The sequence below is a fragment of the Cebus imitator genome, unplaced genomic scaffold (genome assembly GCF_001604975.1).
Source record: "Cebus imitator isolate Cc_AM_T3 unplaced genomic scaffold, Cebus_imitator-1.0 Scaffold324, whole genome shotgun sequence".
NCBI classification, from domain to species: Eukaryota; Metazoa; Chordata; class Mammalia; order Primates; family Cebidae; genus Cebus; species Cebus imitator.
The window spans coordinates 57,843-69,920 of record NW_016107639.1 but is presented as its reverse complement, the minus strand read 5'-3'; the positions used below and the strand labels follow the sequence as shown (position 1 = coordinate 69,920).

Sequence of the window (12,078 nt, the reverse complement as noted above, 5' to 3'; positions counted from 1 at the left end):
GAGGGCTAAAAAAAACCAGACTAGAGATATATGACGTTTTACTCCAAACCCCAGGATTAAGACTTAATGCCTTGCTAGCACAGAGCGAAGAAAAAGATTTAGCCCTGCAAAGCCTTCATTAAAGAACTATTAAGAGAACAAAGGATCCAGGTCATTTCCTTACTTTTATTACTAAGCTAAAAAATATATAATTAAGTGAAACTGATAGTTTAGAGGTAACTCTTTCTCTAATTCAGGAAAAAAATGCCTCACACTTTGTTGAAAAAATTGATCAGGACTAAAAAGTGGCATATGGCGTTGTGCTGCTGATGGTGGCTGGTGTTCCCGGTGTCTTGTCCGATCCTTCCAGCATCACGCTGGTGGCCTTCAGTCACACGGTTACCCTTCAGTCTGCAACAATGCATGAAACATGAAAAGCTTATTGTTTTCAACCCAATTCAGAATATAAGTCACACCTTCCAGTTACATGAGCCATTTTCTGTATCTGCACATGAAACATAAATATTGAGAAAATTGTAATTGAGTTCAAAACCTCAATGATCAGACAAATACTTTTGGGAATTTAAGAAATGGAGCTTGGAATGCATTTTATATCCCATGGATTCTATTATAAGAACAGTCTCAGGAAATCTTAAAAATAAAAAAGCCAATCTTATTTAATTTAAATAAAGAAGGAAATAATTTTCATGAGCTCTCCTGGCTCCAGAAAGTGAAAACCGAAACCCAACACTGGGATGGGCCACTTAGAAAATCGATTTCCCTCCCGCGTCTTTATCGAGTTTTGCGGCTCACTTTGTACCTTGCTCTTTGGCCTTACGGTGATTTTCACCATGCCGGTGAGAGGCAGTCGGCCGAGGGTGCTCCCCTCTATTCTGGGCCTGGTGCAGAACCCCGAGGCCGCAGCATCTGAGCATCCCCAGCCCAGGTATTCGGAGACCTCACAGTTCTGCTTCTTCCCTCGTGGGAAACACAGCCCCATCCAGGTTATTGTCTGAGCTCTAATTTTATTCCCTGAAATGAAGTGTAAGAGCAGAGGTTAAAAGATTCAGTTCTCCAGATGTAGGTGATGGGGAGAAAGGCAGCAAATCACACTGCCACGTGTGTTCCTATGCAACAATCTTGCATGTTCTTCACGTGTACCCCAAAACCTAAAATGCAATAAAATAAATAAATGGGGAAAAAAAAGATTCAGTTCTTCTAGTAGTGTGCAAACTGTTTTCAAAGGGAAGAAAAAATTCGTTTACCAATGATAAGTTTTTGCATCTTGAGTTCATTTCAAATTATAAAATATCAGAGTCAATGACGGTATGAAAATCTACATGTTTTTACACCAACAATTGCAAGTCCCAGAAAGAAATTTATGCCAGATTAGGTCTTCACAGAAGACTGTTTTAAACTATTTTCTTTCCCCTAACACCTGAGGAATTTGCACTTTTACCTGCGATTTTGACTCACTCTTGCCAAATGCTTAGGGGCAGAGTAGGGGTGGCGTGGGTGGAGAGTGGGACCGGGCCACCTCTGCGAGTGTGTAGGGACTCTGCTAAGCTGGCACCCCTCCTCCCTTGCCTACCTGACAAGCCACATTACTTTCACTCAATTCAGAGTCAGAAATCCAGACAAAGTCCCAGGCCAGGAACGGTCAGTCACCATCCCCTCTGTGTGGATTATGTGTGAAATTAGTCACTCTGTGAAACATTCACTGTGTCAGAGGTCACAGGAGAAGAACCATCACCCCCTCAGGTCAAGAACCGGTTAACTGTTCCAGGATCCTGATGACTTCCATGTAATTCTTATTTAATCAGAGATTTGCAAAACAGAAACAGGAAGTATTCTAAATTAATTTACGAAGAGCTCTGGTTCTCAACATCAGAAAAAGGACAATATAACCTATGTGAACTCAAAATAGCTGAGGCAGGCCTCAGTTTAGGAAGTTAAGGACGCTCCCGTGACACAGCCTTGGGGGGTCCCGAGGGCATGTGCCCATGGCGTTGGGGGTACAGCTTGCTCTATTCATTTTTGGGGAGACATGAGACTTACTAATGCACAATGAAAAGACGGTGTCAGCACGATGTCATTCTTTGCCCTTTTCTTTCCCTTGGTATTTTTTTAAAAAGGCATTTCCAGCTGAAAAGAATTTGGCAGGAGAAACATCAAGAGTGAAAGAAGGTAATGATGGCAGCCAGGGAGTGAGCAGGCCCACAGAGCAGCCCCTCCTTCAACCCAGGAGACGTCCGTCACAGACCCGACGCCTTGCAGGGCCCTACCCTCTGCTGGTGCCACGCTGGGAGGTAGATGGTTAGGGAAAGTGGGGAAAGATCACAGAGGCCATGACCATGAACAGAAAGGCTTTTTCCCACACTGAAGGACTTAAATCAAGCCCAGCCTGGGAGCCATCCCTCATGATTTAACTGCATGGAGCATGTGTGAAATTGCACTGTCAAGTACTACAGGAGTTCTGATAATAACAGAAAGAGTGAATACTGCAAGTGCTCAGTAATAGTAAACATTGCTCTTGAGGTTATTTTATGTCATGCGTGGCCTGACGTGGCACTTTGAAATAGATAGTTTTGAATCAATGTTTATTGGCAAATTTTCTGTTTCTTCCGTTAGAATGTGAGCCCCGCAAAGTCAAGGATTAAGCCTCATTGTCTGATTCATGTCCACATTCGAACAGGCAGTGATCCTGCAGGGATGGGGTGGGGAGGGGGCTGTGGTCTGCGCTGTCACAGTCCCTGGGTAGGTGCCATGCATGTTGATGCCCAGGGCTCTCCACTCCCTTGCATCTTGCTCACATTCTTGCCAGCCCTGAAACCCCCTGTCCGTTTCGATGTGTGCCCTGGTCTTGGGCCACTAGAAATGTGAGCCCTAGGAGAGCTCCGGTGCCCCTGAGATTTTTATTTCAGAATCACGGGTACCTGGGCAGTGTGGGCAGTGCCTGACGTAAGGCTGCTGACCAATTAACAATGGGTGCCACACTGACAGCAAGCGTCTTCCCATCAACTTGGTTTCAACACAAGAAATGAGTGATTTATGTGTGAAACTGACTCACGTATCTTACTACGTCTCCTTTTAAAAAGCGAAAGTCTTTTGTGTTTCCTTTATTACTGAGAAATCGGATTTTAAGTTTTTCGTGGGACAGAAATTTTCAACAAGGTTTCTGAAGTGTAACTTGACGTCTGTTAGATCCATCAAAGCCTGTTTTGGTTGTGATTAGGACACATTGCTCTAGCACGGCTTCGCAGGAAACTGCAGCACTCAGTAAACCTGTGAACTGCTCATCCATACATTTTGTAATAGAGCGGTCAGTGCAAGTGAATAACCCAGGACACAGTAAGATGTGTGACAGCTATATTCGCTTCTCAAAAATGCAGATGGTATTGTCCATCCATAGATTTTATGATTTTATAATTCAGTTTAATCAATGCAACTGAATAACCTACACCATATAAGAAGACGAGGTAAACCTTTGAGCTGCTCATCCGCACATTTTGAAACAGAGCGGTCAATGCAAGTGAATAACCCACACCATAGTAAGAAGATGTGTAACAGTCATATTTGATCCCCAAAAATACAGATGGGTCCATACAGTGCAGGTCAGGGTCTGATTAAATCAGGCCCCATGGGGGAACACGAGGCCCCTAAATTCTCAATAGTAAGTGCACTTCTTTTTGTATTTTTAAGACTTGAAAGCTGAGGCACAACTTTTTTGAGTAATTTGGTAAGAATGATGGGGATTCAGAATGTTATAATCAGGTATCCACCGAGAAATATGGCCCAAATCAGGAATCCATTTTTCTGGTTGCTATAGTCTACGTAGACTACTGTTTTTGCGATATTAAATCTTTTTAAAGAACTATGTGCGTGTGTGTTGGGTTTATGGAATATATACATATAAAAGAGACAGATAGCATTGTAATCAAAATTAATAGACTCTGGAGTCCTCATTATCAAAATATAATACAAATTAACAAGCTCTGTTTCTTTAGAATTGCTTTTTAGAAATCAAATATTAAATATCAAGCCAAGACAAAAACACCTCTCCCATTCTCTCTTCCTTCTCATTGCTAAAGTTGTTGGGTACTTTTCCTGTGTAGTTTTATTTGAAAAAAAAATATTATTACACATGTAAATACATAACAGTATGTTTTAAAATTGTATGTAAAGAATACACACACACACACACACTCACACACACACACACACGCACTTCTAAAACCCATAGCAATGTAGTAACCTACATTTATATAAGGGATAACATGGCATTACTCTAAAAGACTGTTTTTATGGGTTTTGTGCCTCACACTTCTACACATCTTTTAGCGGGAAACCCCTCCCTCTATTCCAGACTATCTTTTCCAGATGCCTGTGTCATGAACAACCTTGGAAGAAAGGAATAACATCTTCCTGCTGTGCACAGGCTGGATTTGCCTGCAGCTCTGGAAGATACAGTGTCTACCTCAGCGGCTAAGGCAAGCATGCTGACTGCCCAGTATACGGTGGCTCCCTCTGGAGCAAGGGTCCACAGATCACTGCCCTTTACAAGAGATTCAGGTCCCTAATGCTTAGGCTCCCCTTCCCATAACTGAGCCCACTGCATGTGCGGCTGTCACTGAGGCCCGCTCGCACTGGGCACTGGCACAAAGGTGGTGGCATTCTGGCTGCTGCCGTTGGAGCTCGCCGTAAACCACCTTTGTCTCTGAGGCAGGAGTCTTGAGTCTCCTCCAGCATCCCTGAAACTGTGGCAGGCTAACAGGTTGGCATCCAAGCAGGTAAACTCTGAGACCTGCCAGGGTTCTGCATATAAGACACATCTTTACACATCTGCTTATTCGTATGGAGAGCTTTTCCTAAGCACACACCTAGGAGCGAAATGCTGTGTACAAATGGCTTAAATTGTGTTTATATTGCCAAGTTGGCAAGAAAGTTTCCATGTCAACTTAAATACTCATTAGTACTGATTAGAGATTATTTTTCCAACATCTTCCCTATCCTTATTTATAAACTTTAAATTGTTATTTCTCTGTAAATGCATTCTTTATAGATATACCCATTAGAAGACACTGAATAATATTCAAATATTAACCCATTCCTTGACCCTCTGCTGACGAATTTCTTACTTCAATTGCAAAAGTTTGAGATATGACAAAGTGAGGCGTGTGTTCCCAGTTTTTCAGGGAAGCACCAAGAATGCCCCTTAGTGATAGTTTTCCAATGTGGGAGGCTGTCGTCACTGTCTGTTTTCAGACCTAGGCATTCTTTTTCAGGAAATAATTTTATCCGCTTTTCAAGTCAGCCAAGTGACCCCATGCTGAAAATCTTATGATCGTCACTTCAGTAGCTCTGTGTGTTTACAGACATAATGGAACATTTATAAAGAACAAGATGCAGTTTCTGTATTTTTAGCAATTTGATGGACCTATTTTCAGCTATTTTATTTGTTTATTTTTTATTTTAGAGGCGGGGTCTCGCTCTGTCTCCCAGGCCGGAGTGCAGTGGCATAATCACAGCTCACGGCAGCCTTGAATACCGAAGCTTGAGGGACCCTCTCACCTCAGCCTCCCGAGTACTTAGGACGACAGGCACACATCACCACGCTTGGCTAATTTTTAAAAAACAATTTTGTAGAAATGGGATCTGCTATGTTGCTCAGGCTGGTCTTGAACTCCTAACCTCAAGTTATCCTCCTGCCTTGGCCTCCCTAAGTGCTAGAATTATAAGCATGAGTCACCGTGCCTGGCCAGTTATTATTTTAAATATATATTCTTTATAATACTTTGCATAAGATTCACAATTTTTATAAATAAGGCAATTTTATGAAAATGAAAGGAATTTTTTAATGAATTTTTAACTTTTTAAATTCTGAGGCTGAGAAAAACCTTTCTTTAATGATCTGTAGTGACTATCATCAGCTTATAAAGAATTATATAATACTTATTTTATTAAACGAGAAGCCTTTAAACATTCGACCTGAGTTCTGTCCCTGTAGTGAACTCCTGTCTGGGAACTGTGGCTGTGGCAGGGAGCCCCCGGGTGTGCAGCCAGCATGCACCCAGCAAAGGAGTGGGTCTGATGACCGGGATGCCCACGCAGCTGGGTGGAGTTGATCATATTCCTGCTGCAGCTTCGCTGAGTTGGATCTAGGGGAATATGATAGCTTTTCAGACACCCCTGAAGTCAGGAAAAATCAATGATAAAATGCCCATTAGACAGAAAAATAGGAATGTTTATGGTACACCACATATGAATAGCTCTTATGTTTCCCTGCTGCCCTATTCTAAAGAACTAGACACACTTCCCACTCAGCCAGTGTTCTTATAACATTCCTACAATAGAGACACTCCTTTTAAAATAGATGTATTGTTACAGAGAATAGAGGTTAAGTGATAACACTTTGTAAGGCTTTGCTGGACCTTTTGAGAAACCTTGACACCAGGTAGAGTGCAATTCTTCTAAAAGAAACATTTATCATGAATACAATACCAAAAAAAGGGTGGAGTGTTTCTATAAAATGCACCAAACAGGATGATTGGCCACAAGTATCTCACAGTCATCTTGTTGTCTCAATATTAATCTTTGGTTATAGGATAAGAGACATTTTCTTTTCTGTTGTGGATTTATTTTTCCTCCTAACCTTGATCTCTCCAAGTCAATTTCTCTTACCACTGTGTTTACCTATAGGTCTTATCTATATTTAATTAAAAATATACAACATTTGGAGTCCTTTATGTAATGTTTGAACCTGTGACATTAACACAGAGATTTCCAAAGTCTACTCTTACTGGTTTCATTCAAGCAGAGAAAATGGGAAGTTGGACGCTGTCGTTACTGTAAGGTGTAAAGTCATGTTTATCGTCTCAGTTGGCTGAAAATATTTAAACCTCGAAATGTAACTGATTTTGTTGCAAAAGGCCATGAAGTTACTGTGAATTAAGGATTCTCTAGGAGGGCATCAAAGTCAATAATTTTAAAAGCACATTTCTAATACTGAAATCTAGAACATGCCATGAAGGACATGTATTTTATAAACTGAGAATATATTGTGTTTCATAGAATTTTCCAGACGTGAACATCAACTGCTGCTTATTTTTTTTAAGAAAGGGGCCATTCGGAAAATTTCATGCAATTACCAAAAATGCTTAACTTTATTATTATGTTCCTAAAGAATCAATTATCGGTTATGCCTCTTTTATGAAATAAATACATGGAGATATGTTTGACAAAATATAAACGTTAAATAAAGTTGTTGCATCTTTAGAATAATTTACCAGACCAGCTTCAGTCTCTTTTTTGTGTATTTTTTATTATATTTCAAAATCAATTATTAAATAATTTTTCAAAGCTCAAAGTAAAGTGAGAAAAACTTTTCAATGTATCAGCTTGAAAGAACTTCTACAAAGTAACTTTAAATATTTTTAGAGCTTTTCTGATCAACTTCTTTCATTGTAATAACCTGAAACAAGGCAGTTTTCCAAGCAAGGAGGCTATTGGAACAAATCAGTCTTCGAGGTTTTAAACAGGGTTGACCATTCTGCAGCAGGAAAACGACCTCTCAGTAGTACCCCATCAGACTCCTCCCCTGGGTTCGATTTTGCTGTAACGCAATAAAGAACTGTTTTTCCTACCAAATCTTGCTTGAATGTGTGACTCTTGCCTTGAATGGTTCTTGGATGTTCTTTTTACTTTTCTCTTCTTTTATTGCAGAATTCTATCATGCTTCCACGGTTACATTGGAGTGAAACTGACAGTTGCTTCATGTAAGTGAAGAAGAGAATGTGAATAAAGCTAAAATTGCTGTTTGGTTAGACAATATTTCTATTGTTTGCAAATGCATTTCAAATGTAAAGTTGTTAAGTTTCTAACAAACACGTCGTTCACATATCTTAAAATGGCAATAAACTACATAATCTTAAGAAATATGTTAAATATATAGCTTGCACATTTGGGCACACTCTAGAAATGTTCATATCTTACATTTGAAAATAAATATGGCCTTCACACATTGCACTGAGGGTGAAATCCAGCTGAAGTCTGCCACTTCGAATTTCAGTGGCAGAAAGATGTGAACTGTTTCCTCACTGAGCCGAAGGTCCATGACGAAATCCACTACAGCAAAAAACAGGCAAACGAGAGAAAAGCAGAATACATTTATGTAATCTTAGTTTTATGGGACACAGAAGCTTTCAGAACAAAGACCCACAGATATGGAAGAAGCGGTCTGACTTTATGCTTAGGTTCAACAAAGCAGGGCCAGCTTATGCAGAAGTGGGCTGGGACAAAAGGGATATAATCTAATAAATTATAGACTACCAACATCTAATAGTAATAGACTGCCGGGGAAAACTCATCAAAACCGCCATTGCAAAATTATAACTGAGGAAGTGAAAGAGATCTGACCTAAACAACTCCATCTTGCTTTTGATCTCCAAGCTGTCCTTGTTCATTTCTGGGTGCAGCCTGAACTAACTTTGGAAGAAACTTAGATTTTAGTCTAAAACAAAGACAATAACAGCCTTTTTCCAAAACAAACTCATTTCTTGCCTGGAAACTAGACTTCTTTGTAGGGCTAACAAATTAGCCAGAAGATTAGAAATGATGGTTTAGAAGTCCTGCAGCTGGAGACTCCAAGACTCTGACCCTCCCTAAATTGCATCTGGGGATGATGTCACTATTGTAAAGCCTACGCTCAGTGCGTGAGACATTTTGCAGACTCTGCACTTGATGGAAAAGCTGGCACCATCTAGATCCCTAAACTGGCTCATCTGATCTTGTGGCCCCTACCCAGGAGCTGACTCAGTGCAAGGCAGCTTTGATGCCTTGTCATTTCATCTCTAACCCAACTTATCAGCACACCTGACTCACTAGCTGCCCCCCACCCATGAAATTAGACTTAAAAACTCTGATTCCCCAAATGCTTGAGGAGACTGATTTGAGTAATAATAAGACTTGCATCTCCTGCACAGCTAGCTCTGCATGAATTACTCTTTATTGCAATTCCCCTGTCTCCATAAATCATCTCTGTCTAGACAGCAGGCAAGGTAAACCCACCTGGCGGCCACAGCCGCAAGGCCCACCTGCTAGGTGGCCACACCTCGAGGCCTGTCTGCTCAGAGTCTTCCAGGCCCTTCTGTGCAGGGTTCCTTCATCCCAAGCCTGGGGCAGAACCCTCTCTGGAATGAGGGTCTTTGAACCTACAGTCAAGCAAGTTAGGTCACAGAATGTATTTAAGGCTAACTCTTACACAGAAAGGCAAGGGGCCCTTAAAGTGATAATGGTAGGTTGTACAGCTGGCTTTGGAGAAAAGAGGCTCTATTTCTATGACCCACTTTGGAAAAGATGGATCCTAGTTTCTATGGTAGCCTCAGGGGAGAAAGGATCTGAGACAGGAAGGCAGGAGAATGTCAGAGGAAGACCAGAGGAAGACTTTGCTTCTGAGGCTTCCACTTCGGGGCATCGTTTTCTGAGCCCCCACTATAAAAACAGATTCAGTCTACACTTAGGAAAACTCTGTTGAATGAACAATCACCTTCTCCTCCCAAATATCTATTTTTGAAGGTTGGGCAAGTGTAAGCTAGCATTATTACACAAGATATCTGCCGTGTCCTCTTGGAAAATTCTTTCTCCCAGCTCTGCATATGCAAAGGCATTCACAATAAAGAAAGAAAACCTTAAGCAGGTTTCCTGAGTTCTCCTTATTTCTATCATGCTGCCTGTGTTCCCTCATCTTTTCCTGTGTATTTGTAACTGCCCAGTTGGTTCGCCTTGCCTGCTGCCTAGACAGAGCTGATTTCTCAAGACAGGGGAATTGCAATGAAGAGTAATTCACGCAGAGCTGGCTGTACAGGAGACTAGAGTTTTATTATTACTGCAATCAGTCTCCCCGAGCATCTGGGGATTAGAGTTTTTAAGGAAAATTTGGAGGCTGGGGAAAAGCCAGTGAGTCACGAGTGCTGATTGGTTGGGTCAGAGATGAAATCATGAGAAGTTGAAACCGTCCTCTTGCACAGAGTCAGCTGCTGGGTGGGGGCCACAGGATCAGATGAGCCAGTTTATGGATCTGGGTGGTGCCAGCTGACCTGTCAGGTGCAGGGCCTGCAAAATGTCTCAAGCACTGATCATAGGAGCAGCTTAGAGGGGGGTGAGAATCCTGCAGCCCCAGCTGCAGGACTCCTGAACCACAATTTCTAATCTTGTGGCTAATGTGTTAATCTTGCAAGGCTGTGTTCTCTCAGACAAAAACGAGGTGTGTTTTGGGAAAGGGCTGTCATTGTCTTTGTTTCCAACGCTAAACTATAAGCTAAGTTTCTCCCCTGTTAGTTCATATGCCCAAGAATGAACAAGGACATCTTGGAAGTCAAAAGCAAGATGGAGTTGGTTAGGTCAGATCTCTTTCACTGTCTCAGTCATAATTTTGCAAATGTGGTTTCAGCTTTTTTGATATTTATTTAAAAACTTTGGAAAGTAGAAAGGACAAGAAACAATCCTTGGCAAAGAAACTGAATCTCGGTCTTTAGGTGACTTCCAAATTCTTCCAGAAAATTATAGCACAACCAAGGCAGGAGCATGGGGCATCTGGATGATAATCCTGTGCGTTTTCAGTTACGCTCACATTCAGAATCAGAAGGGATCCTGTCTATTGGGGTTATGTGGCACGTGTTCCGCCATTTCTCACTCTAATTTCCATGATCACAGGGCACAGAAGATGGTTCAGGCCTGAACAACGATGATATTTCTCAGCCTCGCCTTTTAGGCTGCTTTTCATAATAATAGAAGTTGGCCCAAGATTGTAAACTTACTTTTTATTCCAGTTATAGGCTAAAGTCACTAATCAATATTCTACTCAGCATAAGGTTATGATATGCCAAAAAGACGATCAGGGAAAATGTATTAACATGATGATTTCAGGAAGTAGAAAAAATGTAAAATGACTTAGAAACATAAAAACACGCAACCTCCTACAAGCGTGTTTTATAAACAGGGTTCACAACTTCTCAGCTTCAACATATTCAGAATGGCTTGCAAGATACCAGCAATAGAATAAGTATTTAGTTCTTCACCTCTTCTCCTTCGTGTGCAAGGCAGGGCCCCTTCCGCTCTAGTTTCCTGTGAATGAATCAGAAAGAGCAAAATCACTGCTGACCTGAACGTTAGAGGCCCCTCCAGCTAGCATGTGCAGCCTGGTGCTCTTCCCACTTTGGGACGTTCTCTCCAGCAATGTGGTGAACCGGCAGGGCGTGGACACCATTCCCAGGTGCTCAGCCGCTCTTTTAATTTCTTCTCTGCATTTTTCTTCATTCCCACATGTATTGAGCAGTCACAATTTGCAAAAACCAGGCCGGGGCTAACACTGATAAGCTAGTAGGAGATGGCTACCCCCTCTTACAGGGAGTCACAGTGTTCGCTGTTGAAGATGTAAACCAAAGGGTGACTGAGGCAGATCTCAACTGATTACAGGTTTATCCTGCCTTGGTTGAAGCCCCGCCTGGGAAAAAGAAATAAAAGTCCCAGTAGGGTCTGTGACCTGAGCTTTTTCCAAAGAGGGTTTTGGAAACTTCAGTATTTCGAGGGGAAAGACCAAGAAGAAAGGGAAAAAAAAGGAGGGAGGGTAGGCAGTGAGGCAGGTGCTGTCATTCTTGTGAGGCCCTAGTCAGTACTCAGTGAACCCACAATTTACATGTGAACAGAAGGGAGCAGAGGAGAAGCCAACTACACATTCCCCTCATGCAGAAAACCTACATTTTACCTACGATAAAGTGAGGATATGAGATCACAGCTAACTGGAAACAAAAGGGAGGCTGTTTTTGCTTGACGCAGTTCCTAAGCTTACCTTTCCCTTTGGCATAGTGAGTTTCGGGTCCTGAGATTCTATTTTTCTCCCACAAAGATGACACATAAAATGTCAGAATTGTAAGGCTCAGCACAGACTTCAAAAGAAAGAGCTCAGACAGGTGCCAGGCCATGAGTGGCTGCACATCCCACCCTAGTGGACCGTGCGGAGCTCCAGGATGAGTTTCTCAATAGAGGCTCAGGGGAAGAAGACAATTAGCACTGAAGCCCTTGGCTGATCTCCTTAAACACACG

At 41.8% G+C, this 12,078-nt stretch overlaps 1 pseudogene across 1 annotated transcript in view; it reads left to right on the top strand.

The window, feature by feature from the left end:
• Window positions 1-830: 830 nt before the first annotated feature.
• The window catches only part of LOC108286626, a 37,374-nt pseudogene continuing 26,126 nt past the window's right edge, over window positions 831-12,078 (top strand). Inside the window, exon 1 of the transcript XR_001817998.2 lies at window positions 831-983. The product of XR_001817998.2 is annotated as a leucine-rich repeat and WD repeat-containing protein 1-like (transcript). The remainder of the gene's footprint in view (window positions 984-12,078) is intronic.